This window comes from Lissotriton vulgaris, chromosome 2_1, assembly GCF_964263255.1.
Source record: "Lissotriton vulgaris chromosome 2_1, aLisVul1.2, whole genome shotgun sequence".
Lineage (NCBI taxonomy): Eukaryota > Metazoa > Chordata > Amphibia > Caudata > Salamandridae > Lissotriton > Lissotriton vulgaris.
In genome coordinates, this window is record NC_141687.1 from 1,231,512,302 (window position 1) to 1,231,526,546 (window position 14,245).

Consider the following 14,245-nt stretch of genomic DNA (forward strand, 5'->3'; position numbering starts at 1 on the left):
TATTCTCATACTTTATATGGATAAGACGCCAGGCTTGCTGGTGTGGAAATGGGTATCAACTATAAGTGCCTAGAGGCCACTTTTAGTAAGCAAGAACTGGCACTGCAGGAATAAATGAATGCCAGGTTAAGGAAGATGATATTGATGCTCACCAGAACACAGAAGAGGTGCTGGCTAGTATACAGAAGACGACAGTGGTCTTGCAAGTTGAAATCTGCTGAGGAGTGTGTAATACTTCACCTGCTGAATGAACTAGCCTACAAAATTGATGGAGATTGTAAGTCGGAAAATATGGTGCACATTGAAGCCTGTGGTAAGGGGAAGGGTGCAACTGCCACAGATACACATCCAGGTACTAGCAACAAATATTCAAGCAAGAACTTTTAAGGCCGAAGTGCAGAAGGATTCCATGTGAACAGCAGCTGAAGATGTTGAAGATGGGTCAGGGCTGTATAAAGTTCCAGCATCATCTGGGGAGCTCCTACTAGACCTTAAAAATATATATCATATCCACTGCAGGTTTCCAATGTTAACAGCCTCTAACATGCTTATACAAGTTAGGGAAGGGTTCATACCCATAACTTTGAGAAACAGTTGAGCTCTGAAGGCTGGATGGCTCGAGCTAGGGCATGAAGGGAGGTTGGGAGTACACTGTGGTTGGACAACACATTGCTTTATGGAGGTAGGAGTGACTCTGAATGTGAACCGGGCCCCCTCTGTGAATCTACTCAGCTGCAGTGGTAATGCCTCCCTCTGGCCCACCCCTGGATATGCAGGCAATGTTCGGTATTGGTTGACACCTAGCAGCTGACCTAGAACTGGTGCAGTCTAGGGGAATCTGACTGTTTATTTAAAACAAAGCAAAGAAGGCCTTAGGAGAGAGTTGACACAATGTAAATTCTACTCAGTGCTCGAAATGCCTAAATAAAGACATTTCAACAAGTATGAGTAAATGGCAAGATTAATTTAGTTATAGCTCCCTTCAACTTTTCTCAGTCGTAGTGTTTTTTGACTCCTAATGGTCCTACTGGTAACCATCTCTATATGACTTATCTTTTTGGGAGAAATCTGTAGAGGCAGAACAAATAAGGTTTCTTTCATGATTGTAACTGTGAGAACGAGAAATGGTGAATCTTACAAACACCATTCAGACACAGTAGTTTCTGGATAATAAAAACCCTGTTAAGATGGTGAAAGCAGATGCTGCCTTTTCCATAATTCATTCACCTCCTTACTGATATTTTTAACTTTACACCCAGCTCCAGCAACACAGTTGTAAACAACCCAATGAATCACACTATATTGCTGTGTTTTCACCTTCTGTCCTAACAGCAAATCAGATAATCATTGATGTCAGTGAAATTCTTGAATTTGTAGCTTCATAAATTAACAATGCGACAGATGCATCCAAACTTGAAAATCAGCAACACATTTATTATGTTGCTGAGACACCTAACAATAAGAAAAATTACCTTACCAAAAAAGTAACTTACTAGAAATACCCTGATGAGTGGCACAATTGCAATCTATGTGAAGACATAATAGAAACATTCAAAGAACCTAAAACGCATGTCTGTATTGAACACAAAAGATCTGCCTAAAACTTAGTCCTGAAAATATGACAAAGAAGCTCAGTACCACAACATGACATGTCAGTGCATTAAAAATAAAAGGAGGGCTACAATTCCTATGTAGCTTCTGTGACTTGAAATTTGCACAAAACAACGCTAGACTATTGACTAAAGCAATCAGCAAACTACAATAAAAGCAGTATCAATGTACTAACGATCCCACATTTGATATCAAAAGTTGCAAAAAGATTGCTGAAAAAAGATGATATCTAAGAGAAAATAACAAGAAAGTAAAAATTGATATGTGTCAAGTATCTTCAAGAAATGAAAGCAATTTGAAATCTGAAACCAAAATAACTGATGAAACAATAAAATAAAGGATATTCCGAGACATATCAAAAGCACTTAATTGTGTCATATCATACTGAGCCTCCAAAAACAAAAGGTTTTGTCATATATTAAAAGAATCCTATACCCAGACTCATCTAAATACTTCAGGGGAAAACAATAAATCAACACCGAAAATAATAATGAATTCCGGTGTTAAACAAGATGACTAACTATTGCCACAATGGCTTAATACTGCCATGGATCCTCTCCTATGTAATCTTCAAAAAAGCATTGGCATAGCCAATAGGTCTCGCATTTGGGGCCTTATAAGTGTTTAACCATGGAACAGTTAATGTTGATGCACCAAAGATATTGTGCTGCATAACTAAATACTTGTAAGGTTCCAAAATCGAGACCTATTGGCTATGAGTACTAATAACAGAAACCGCGAAATACAATTTCGCACAATATGCTAAGCACAGATTTTTAGCAAATGTGTTTTTAAGCCATGCGCTTAATTACATTGGCCACGCCACTTTGAGAGACCCCCCAGATTTTCCAATCCACTTAAAGCCCTGCGATGCGCTTATAGAGTGAAGCAAAAAAGTACAGCAAACAATCACTACCACCCATATTGTTCTTTCAAAGACTGCAACCCCCTCAGAAAGCTAGGCGAGCTGCACTATAATGCAGAAAACGACATATGCAAATATTCTGCAAACAGGAATTAATGGGAAGGGATGTGGGGGGACAGGGGTTCCTGCCAAGTTATTGAAGGGAAACTGTTGGCAGGCGGATTTGGGTAATTAGTTACCCGAGGAACACTTTCTGGCGATGGTTTTCCGAGGGCGGGAGGGGTTGCAGTGTGTGCGGGCATGAATAGTTGCTGTTTTGGGTGCGATATACATACTTTGTTATAAAGCGCCTTGACGCTGATAGTGGAGTGTTGTGCGCTACAGAAAACTTACCAAGTAACAAAAAAAATACACATTAGGACTCAGTGAGCGTTATATAAAATTATTAACCTGGTGGATGGGATGGTGGTTAACTGGAAATCCAAACATGCTTCAGGCTGCGACCATCAACATTACCAGACTGTTTCTAAAGTACACAGGTTACGTGATGTAAACTTAGCAACCTGTTGTCCTAATTTTGTGTTAAATTCAATATTTCTGTTTCTGAGGTATCGCTCCTAGTAATTGTGGGATCATCATGAGGGCACTATTTGGTAGTAACTTTGTAAATGTTGTATAATCATATCTCAGTACAATTACTTGATTTCATGGCGCTTTTCGCATGGCTGTCGTACACTAACATTTACTGTAACTCTATGTTTACCCGTGTGTGCGAGTAACTGTACATGCATCCGTCTAATGTCAATCTAATGACTATTTCTGGCCCATACTGGTGCTCATCCGCCTCTTCGGCGCCATCCTTGATCTCTGGCGAGTATCCTTAAAAATGTCATTTCCTATAATGCAACTCAGACGGCATTTAGTGACCACAACCCGGTTATTATGGATCTAATTAATAGTAACCCTACCATAACCCTACCATAATAAACACTGGTCAACAACCAATTTACCCCACAGCAATCCGGGCACATGACCAGGGCAGACGAGTTAAATGGTCTAGGATCATCGCTGATGAGTTTTTAAATGATTTGTGTGACAATGTAAGTCTAGAATTAAACATTTGCAGAGACCCATTGACTTCTGGAGGGAATGTTATTAAAGCCTTTGAAGTAATATGCAAAAATGTTGCTCAGACACTTACGTGTAAACCTAATAACAAGCCACGCAAAGCGCAGGGGTGGTTCAACGCCGAATGTTCCAAGGCACATAGAAACCTACTAGAAGCCTTGAAATGTATACCGCGTAATACATTAGAAGTGTCAAAACTCAGGAAGGAATATAAAATAACGACTGAGGCACGTAAGAGAGAAATTAAAGACAAGGCTTGGGAATCATTATATGATAAACTAACATTGAGGGACAGTGCCAAGTTTTGGTCTATTGTGAACTCACCTCTGTTTAATGGCAGAGAAAATGAAGTATTGGAGGTTAACATCACTGAGAAACAATGGCTGGATCATTTTGAAAACATCTATGGCAGTAAGATCACCATAACTCCTTTCACCCCCATAGACTCTATAATCACAGACACCCCATTGAGAATTACGGTGAAAGAAGTACAAAATGCCATAGAAAACACAGCTGGTGGTAAAGCCCCCGGCCCGGACGGGGTTCCCGCTGATATGTACAAGGCACACTCTCATGTGTGGTCCGTAGTCCTTGCAAATGTTTTTAATCTAGCTTGTATGGATAAATCTAATATACCTACTTCTTGGTCACACTCTATCATTATCCCAATTTTTAAGAAGGGCCAAAGGGGTGACCCTAGGTGTTACAGACCGATATCGTTGCTCGACTCGTCATTTAAGATTCTAGGCAAAGTCATTTTAAACAAAATTAATAAGTGGGAAAAAGAAAATTAAATTTTATGCAATACCCAATATGGGTTCAGAGCGGGGAGGGGTACGGAGGAACAGTGTCTTAATCTGTATATGACTATTTGTAAATACACTGTTGCTGCTAGGGGCTCAATCCATCTGGCTTTTATGGACTTGTCCACAGCTTTCGACCTAGTCAATAGGTCGAAGCTGTGGACAATTCTTCTGGAGATGGGTTTGGACCCTGCACTGGTAAATTTCCTAGCCTACCTGCACAGTGATCTGACTGCATCAGTGCGTATGACAATAGATGGTAAATGCACCGCTGGGTTTAGATCAGCTAGAGGGGTAAGACAGGGGTGCATTTTAGCCCCCATGTTGTTTTCATTGTATATTAATTCACTGTATTCAGTTTTATCAACTGCTACACCAGATGTACCTAGCATGGGTGGGTCCCCTCTGCCCGTACTGATGTATGCCGACGACACGGTCCTCATTTCCAGAACCCCAATTGGATTACAGTTGCTCCTCGACTCTTTTGGGGCCTTTATGCAGAAATTAGATCTGGTAGTAAATATGGAAAAGTCTCACGTTATGTCAATTGGGAAATGAAAGAAAACTACAAAAACCTTGCGATGTAATGGTGTGATATTGTCTAAAGTTAAAACATTTACATACCTTGGCGTAATTTTCGATGACTTGGGCACCTGGACCCCCCAGATTGCTAATAAAGCGATGGCTGTAAGAAGGTCATTTGCAGCCATATTGAGCTTCGCAAAGAGACTGGGAGGGAAACCTACTGAAGCCATACTTTCCCTGTATAGAGCCAAAACCCTGGCTCTGGCTCGATATGTGGCTGGGATTTGGGGATATGAGGATCTTGCCCCAATACAGAAAGAAGAGAACAAGTCCATGCGTTTTCTATTGGGTCTACCACAGTCCACACCCTCTTTTTCTGTCCTTTCGGAATTAGGGCAAGGACATATCGAGGATGCCCTTAACCTGGCCCCACTACTTCTCTGGGTGAAATTATGGCTGAATCCTAGTCTGACTTTAAATCGTAAAATTATCAGCGACTGTATGGGGAGAGATAGAGTCAAAGACATAAAATGGCTGAAACACATCAAATCCGTAGTTACACAATTGGGCCGCCCGGAATTGTATTGTAACCCGGAAAGGCTGTGTAAAGACAATGTCACATGGATTAAAGTCCAATTTATGAACTATAGAAACACCCATCGTGAAGCCCAGGAAATCGAGAAAATTACAGTAAGGGCACACTACACAGTAATATCAACCATGACCATTCAGCCTTATTTGATGGTAGTGAATAGGCCATATCATCGGTGGCTACTGACGAAATTCCGTTTTAACCAGATGCATCTCCTATTGGGTGAATATCTGAAATGGAATAAGCCTATGGATAATGCTCCTTGTAAATGTGATGCCTTCACTGATCAAGACTTGACACACTTTGTATTTTTCTGTCCCTTTTTTGTTAAGGGAAGGAAAAAATATATTTTACCACTTTTGAGGGACAAGAGATTTAAGCAACTGAAACCCGCATTGTTGTTCCTACAACTCATGGAGACCCCTATCGTGATGTTTGGGGTTGCCAATTTTTTGGTAGCAGCGATGCGCGCTAAACGGCATAGATTACTGAATACTTCAATGACGGAATGCATTATGGAATAGCCAAGGTTTAGATTAACTTTTTCCAGCATGTGTTGTTCATTTTTGCTCCCTGTTGTGTTCAGGCTTTCAGGATGAAGTAACATGGTAGTGAAACTACCTATATATCTAATCTGATGGTTTTTAGGGTACATGAATTATTTCTAATGCTTTAATTGTTTCTGACTTTTTCCCACACAATTGTTCTTAACCGTTTTTAACCGTTTTTAACAATTGCCTGTAATTGTATTGTATCATTGATTTGTGTATGTATGTGTATTCTTTTATAAATGTGTGTAGTATACTTTTATGATTTTAAAATAATCGAATAAAGTATTTTTGACTCTGACTCTGGCGAGGATCAAATGCCTTGAGGCTGCTCATTAAGTGCCACCAGGAATGCGCGCATTCACACAGGTGTGGATACATCTGTCAGCCACCTCCTTCTCTGCCCCCAGCTGACCCCTGGGTCTCACTGGCCTCCCCTGACCGTCAGCACACCTGGCGGCAGCAGAATGCCCTCGAGAGCATCCTGCACGTGGACGGGTCAGATGAGGTGCCCACTGACAAGAGACCAAGCTGGGCAACACAATCCCAGGGCACTCACATTACGCACTCTCCCACAGCAGCCAGCCGCTCACTCACTGCCAGCTTCCTCCGGAGAAACAAAACTAATGACTCAGCACCGCAGACGAGGTATACACAAAGTTGAGAACAAATGTTGTAAAACCACATCTAGGTCACTTGCGCACTTACATGTGAATCGCCTACTGTTCTCTCTCTGAAAACACGACCCACTTGCAGCTGTATGTAGAACGAGCATGGCCGTGAAAGCCATCATGTAAATTAAAAAACAAATCGTGCGCCTCACGTGGCAGCCGGGGGAGGGGGCCTGCGCGATTCCCTTGTGGGAGAGTGCACCATGCCCTCCCGCAAGGAAATCGCCAAGATGTGCAAGTGTTGCATTGCAAGCAATGCAACGCGTGCACGTTTTTGCCCCCAAAGCTGTGGCGATGGCTACAGGTCTCTGTCCTAAGCAGCGCATGTGCGCTGCGTAGGCGAGACCTAAAAAGGGTAAGGGCTTTACAGTTGACACAGGTGGACTTATGAAACAAATAGTGGCTGCTGGTGTTTGGTGCTGTGAATTTTCTGAACTGCCCAGGCTGGGGTGGGTCTTCGTTCCCCATTCTCTTAGCACAGGAGGGGCAGGACCTAAATCTCCGAGGCTCAACAAAGGCGCATTCACATCCCTGCAGTGCGGGGAGATGCACGGAACATGCCTGCTCTTGTGTCCGGGCCATGACTAGCCTGTCTTAGCCTATCATAGCCCGATAGAGGCTGGGCCAAGACTACCCTTTTGGCTTTGGTCTCTTTTATTTTTCTATAGGAAATGCTTTAGATCATGTCACATGCAAAAAACAACAGGTAATGGACAGAATGCAGAACAATGTCATACATTCACCTCAGTACATAGATCTGGTCCTAAATCCATCGTTTTTTTGCTCACCATGCCATTCCAGTTTGAACCTCATCAGCCTGGATAGCTTGATTCCAGTGGCATGGAGAGCACGGGCCTCACGTCTGAGCATACCCGTCTCACTCGGGGTGACAAATGCAAAAAACAACAGGAAATGGACAGAATGCAGAACAATGTTATACATTCACCCCAGTACAGAGATCTGGGCCTAAACCCATCGTTTTTTTGCTCACCATGTCATTCCAGTTTGAACCCAGCCATATGCAAATCAGTCTTGACCCTGTGCCCCATGGGAACAGTCCAGCCCGAACTGCCAAGCCAGGTCCTCCCTGGACTGGAAACAAGCATCCAAGGACCAAGAATGCTTGTTTCCGGTCCAGGGAAGACATGGCTTGGCAGTTCGGGCTGGACTGTTCCCATTAGGCACAGGGTCAGACTGATTTGCTTATTGCCATGTCTGAACTGGGGTGGCTGAGTGAGCTAAAGAATGGCGATGGATTAAACCCAGATCAGTTGACTGGGGGTGAGTGTTTGATTTGCTCAAATGCTCCGTCCATCATACCCTTTTGTATTGCTTTGTTCGCCCTAAGTTGGCAGGGTATGCTCAGACGTGAGTCCCTTGCTCACTTGTCCACTGGATTCAAGATAGCCTGGCTGATGAGGATTATGAAACCGAAACCGGTCCCAGGATTCTTGTTTCCGGACCAGGGAAGACATAGCTTGGCAGTTCGGGCTGGACTGTTCCCATGAGGCACATGGTCAGACTGATTTGCATATGGCCATGTCTGAACTAGGGTGGATGAGTGAGCTAAAGAATGGTGATGGATTAAACCCAGATCAGTTGACTGGGGGTGAGTGTTTGATTTGCTCAAACGCTCCGTCCATCATCCCCATTTTTATCGCTTTGTTCGCCCTAAGTTGGCAGGGTATGCTCAGACGTGAGTCCATTGCTCACTTGGCCACTGGATTCAAGATAGCCTGGCTGATGAGGATTATGAATCCGAAACCGGTCCCAGGAACCTTGTTTCTGGTCTAGGGAAGACATGGCTTGGCAGTTCGAGCTGGACTGTTCCCATGAGGCACAGGGTCAGGCTGATTTGCATATGACCATGTCTGAACTGGGATGGCTGAGTGAGCTAAAGAATGGTGATGGATTAAACCAAGATCAGTTGACTGGGGTGAGTGTTTGATTTGCTCAAAAGTTCCATCCATCATCCCCTTTTGTATCGCTTTGTTCGCCTTAAGTTGGCAGGGTATGCTCAGACGTAAGTCCCTTGCTCACTTGGCCACTGGATTAAAGATAGCCTGGCTGATGAGGATTATGAATCCGAAACCGGTCCCAGGATGCTTGTTTCCGGTCCAGGGAAGACATGGCTTGGCAGTTCGGGCTGGACTGTTCCCATGAGGCACTGGGTCAGACTGATTTGCATGTGGCCATGTCTGAACTGGGGTGGCTGAGTGAGCTAAAGAATGGTGATGGATTAAACCCAGATCAGTTGACTGGGGGTGAGAGTTTGATTTGCTCAAACACTCCGTCCATCATCCCCTTTTGTATTGCTTTGTTCGCCCTAAGTTGGCAGGGTATGCTCAGACGTGAGTCCCTTGCTCACTTGGCCACTGGATTAAAGATAGCCTGGCTGATGAGGATTATGAATCCGGAACCGGTCCCAGGATGCTTGTTTCCGGTCCAGGGAAGACATGGCTTGGCAGTTCGGGCTGGACTGTTCCCATGAGGCACTGGGTCAGACTGATTTGCATGTGGCCATGTCTGAACTGGGGTGGCTGAGTGAGCTAAAGAATGGTGATGGATTAAACCCAGATCAGTTGACTGGGGGTGAGTATTTGATTTGCTCAAACGCTCCATCCATTATCCCCTTTTGTATCGCTTTGTTCGCCCTAAGTTGGCAGGGTATGCTCAGACGTGAGTCCCTTGCTCACTTGGCCACTGGATTCAAGATAGCCTTGCTGATGAGGATTATGAATCCGAAACTGGTCCCAGGATGCTTGTTTCCGGTCCAGGGAAGACATGGCTTGGCAGTTCGGGCTGGACTGTTCCCATGAGGCACAGGGTTAGACTGATTTGCATATGGCCATGTCTGAACTGGGGTTAGTGAGTAAGCTAAGGAATGGTGATGGATTAAACCCAGATCAGTTGACTGGGGGTGAGTATTTGATTTGCTCAAACGCTCCATCTATGATTTCCTTTTGTATCGCTTTGTTCGCCCTAAGTTGGCAGGGTATGCTCAGACGTGAGTCCCTTGCTCACTTGGCCACTGGATTCAAGATAGCCTGGCTGATGAGGATTATGAATCCGAAACCGGTCCCAGGATGCTTTTTTTCCGTTCCAGGCAAGACATGGCTTGGCAGTTCGGGCTGGACTGTTCCCATGAGGCACAGGGTCAGACTGATTTGCATATGGCCATGTCTGAACTGGGGTGGCTGAGTGAGCTAAAGAATGGTGATGGATTAAACCCAGATCAGTTGACTGGGGGTGAGTGTTTGATTTGCTCAAACACTCCGTCCATCATCCCCTTTTGTATTGCTTTGTTCGCCCTAAGTTGGCAGGGTATGCTCAGACGTGAGTCCCTTGCTCACTTGGCCACTGGATTAAAGATAGCCTGGCTGATGAGGATTATGAATCCGAAACCGGTCGCAGGATGCTTGTTTCCGGTCCAGGGAAGACATGGCTTGGCATTTCGAGCTGGACTGTTCCCATGAGGCACTGGGTCAGACTGATTTGCATGTGGCCATGTCTGAACTGGGGTGGCTGAGTGAGCTAAAGAATGGTGATGGATTAAACCCAGATCAGTTGACTGGGGGTGAGTGTTTGATTTGCTCAAGTGCTCCGTCCATCATCCCCTTTTGTATCGCTTTGTTCGCCCTAAGTTGACAGGGTATGCTCAGACGTGAGTCACTTGCTCACTTGGCCACTGGATTCAAGATAGCCTGGCTGATGAGGATTATGAATCCGAAACCGGTCCCAGGATGCTTGTTTCCGGTCCAGGGAACACATGGCTTGGCAGTTCGGGCTGGACTGTTCCCATGAGGCACTGGGTCAGACTGATTTGCATGTGGCCATGTCTGAACTGGGGTGGCTGAGTGAGCTAAAGAATGGTGATGGGTTAAACCCAGATCAGTTGACTGGGGGTGAGAGTTTGATTTGCTCAAACACTCCGTCCATCATCCCCTTTTGTATTGCTTTGTTTGCCCTAAATTGGCAGGGTATGCTCAGACGTGAGTCCCTTGCTCACTTGGCCACTGGATTAAAGATAGCCTGGCTGATGAGGATTATGAATCTGAAACTGGTCCCAGGATGCTTGTTTCCGGTCCAGGGAAGACATGGCTTGGCAGTTCGGGCTGGACTGTTCCCATGAGGCACTGGGTCAGACTGATTTGCATGTGGCCATGTCTGAACTGGGGTGGCTGAGTGAGCTAAAGAATGGTGATGGATTAAACCCAGATCAGTTGACTGGGGGTGAGTGTTTGATTTGCTCAAGTGCTCCGTCCATCATCCCCTTTTGTATTGCTTTGTTCGCCCTAAGTTGGCAGGGTATGCTCAGACGTGAGTCCCTTGCTCACTTGGCCACTGGATTCAAGATAGCCTGGCTTATGAGGATTATGAATCCGAAACCGGTCCCAGGATGCTTTTTTCCGGTCCAGGGAAGACATGGCTTGGCAGTTCGGGCTGGACTGTTCCCATGAGGCACAGGGTCAGACTGATTTGCATATGGCCATGTCTGAACTGGGGTGGCTGAGTGAGCTAAAGAATGGTGATGGATTAAACCCAGATCAGTTGACTGGGGGTGAGTGTTTGATTTTCTCAAACGCTCCGTCAATCATCCCCTTTTGTATCGCTTTGTTCGCCCTAAGTTGGCAGGGTATGCCCAGACGTGAGTCCCTTGCTTACTTGGCCACTGGATTAAAGATAGCCTGGCTGATGAGGATTATGAATCCGAAACCGGTCGCAGGATGCTTGTTTCCGATCCAGGGAAGACATGGCTTGGCAGTTCGGGCTGGACTGTTCCCATGAGGCACTGGGTCAGACTGATTTGCATGTGGCCATGTCTGAACTGGGGTGGCTGAGTGAGCTAAAGAATGGTGATGGATTAAACCCAGATCAGTTGACTGGGGGTGAGTGTTTGATTTGCTCAAGTGCTCCGTCCATCATCCCCTATTGTATTGCTTTGTTCGCCCTAAGTTGGCAGGGTATGCTCAGACGTGAGTCCCTTGCTCACTTGGCCACTGGATTCAAGATAGCCTGGCTAATGAGGATTATGAATCCGAAACCGGTCCCAGGATGCTTTTTTCCGGTCCAGGGAAGACATGGCTTGGCAGTTCGGGCTGGACTGTTCCCATGAGGCACAGGGTCAGACTGATTTGCATATGGCCATGTCTGAACTGGGGTGGCTGAGTGAGCTAAAGAATGGTGATGGATTAAACCCAGATCAGTTGACTGGGGGTGAGTGTTTGATTTGCTCAAACGCTCCGTCCATCATCCCCTTTTGTATCGCTTTGTTCGCTCTAAGTTGGCAGGGTATGCTCAGACAAGAGTCCCTTGCTCACTTGGCCACTGGATTAAAGATAGCCTGGCTGATGAGGATTTTGAATCCGAAACCGGTCCCAGGATGCTTGTTTACAGTCCAGGGAAGACATGGCTTGGCAGTTCGGGCTGGACTGTTCCCATGAGGCACTGGGTCAGACTGATTTGCATGTAGCCATGTCTGAACTGGGGTGGCTGAGTGAGCTTAAGAATGATGATGGATTAAACCCAGATCAGTTGACTGGGGGTGAGTGTTTGATTTGCTCAAACACTCTGTCCATCATCCCCTTTTGTATTGCTTTGTTCGCCCTAAGTTGGCAGGGTATGCTCAGACGTGAGTCCCTTGCTCACTTGGCCACTGGATTAAAGATAGCCAGGCTGATGAGGATTATGAATCCGAAACCGGTCGCAGGATGCTTGTTTCCGGTCCAGGGAAGACATGGCTTGGCAGTTCGGGCTGGACTGTTCCCATGAGGCACTGGGTCAGACTGATTTGCATGTGGCCATGTCTGAACTGGGGTGGCTGAGTGAGCTAAAGAATGGTGATGGATTAAACCCAGATCAGTTGACTGGGGGTGAGTGTTCGATTTGCTCAAGAGCTCCGTCCATCATCCCCTTTTGTATTGCTTTGTTCGCCCTAAGTTGGCAGGGTATGCTCAGACGTGCGTCCCTTGCTCACTTGGCCACTGGATTCAAGATAGCCTGGCTGATGAGGATTATGAATCCGAAACCGGTCCCAGGATGCTTTTTTCCGGTCCAGAGAAGACATGGCTTGGCAGTTCGGGCTGGACTGTGCCCATGAGGCACAGGGTCAGACTGATTTGCATATGGCCATGTCTGAACTGGGGTGGCTGAGTGAGCTAAAGAATGGTGATGGATTAAACCCAGATCAGTTGACTGGGGGTGAGTGTTTGATTTGCTCAAACACTCCGTCCATCATCCCCTTTTGTATCGCTTTGTTCACCCTAAGTTGGCAGGGTATGCTCAGACATGAGTCCCTTGCTTACTTGGCCACTGGATTAAAGATAGCCTGGCTGATGAGGATTATGAATCCGAAACCGGTGCCAGGATGCTTGTTTCCGGTCCAGGGAAGACATGGCTTGGCAGTTCGGGCTGGACTGTTCCCATGAGGCACTGGGTCAGACTGATTTGCATGTGGCCATGTCTGAACTGGGGTGGCTGAGTGAGCTAAAGAATGGTGATGGATTAAACCCAGATCAGTTGACTGGGGGTGAGTGTTTGATTTGCTCAAGTGCTCTGTCCATCATCCCCTTTTGTATCGCTTTGTTCGCTCTAAGTTGGCAGGGTATGCTCAGACAAGAGTCTCTTGCTCACTTGGCCACTGGATTAAAGATAGCCTGGCTGATGAGGATTTTGAATCCGAAACCTGTCCCAGGATGCTTGTTTACAGTCCAGGGAAGACATGGCTTGGCAGTTCGGGCTGGACTGTTCCCATGAGGCACTGGGTCAGACTGATTTGCATGTAGCCATGTCTGAACTGGGGTGGCTGAGTGAGCTAAAGAATGGTGATGGATTAAACCCAGATCAGTTGACTGGGGATGAGTGTTTGATTTGCTCAAACACTCCGTCCATCATCCCCTTTTGTATTGCTTTGTTCGCCCTAAGTTGGCAGGGTATGCTCAGACGTGAGTCCCTTGCTCACTTGGCCACTGGATTAAAGATAGCCTGGCTGATGAGGATTATGAATCCGAAACCGATCCCAGGATGCTTGTTTCCAGTCCAGGGAAGACATGGCTTGGCAGTTCGGGCTTGACTGTTCCCACGAGGCACTGGGTCAGACTGATTTGCATGTAGCCATGTCTGAACTGGGGTGGCTGAGTGAGCTAAAGAATGGTGATGGATTAAACCCAGATCAGTTGACTGTGGGTGAGTGTTTGATTTGCTCAAACACTCCGTCCATCATCCCCTTTTGTATTGCTTTGTTCGCCCTAAGTTGGCAGGGTATGCTCAGACGTGAGTCCCTTGCTCACTTGGCCACTGGATTAAAGATAGCCTGGCTGATGAGGATTATGAATCCGAAACCGGTCGCAGGATGCTTGTTTCCGGTCCAGGGAAGACATGGCTTGGCAGTTCGGGCTGGACTGTTCCCATGAGGCACTGGGTCAGACTGATTTGCATGTGGCCATGTCTGAACTGGGGTGGCTGAGTGAGCTAAAGAATGGTGATGGATTAAACCCAGATCA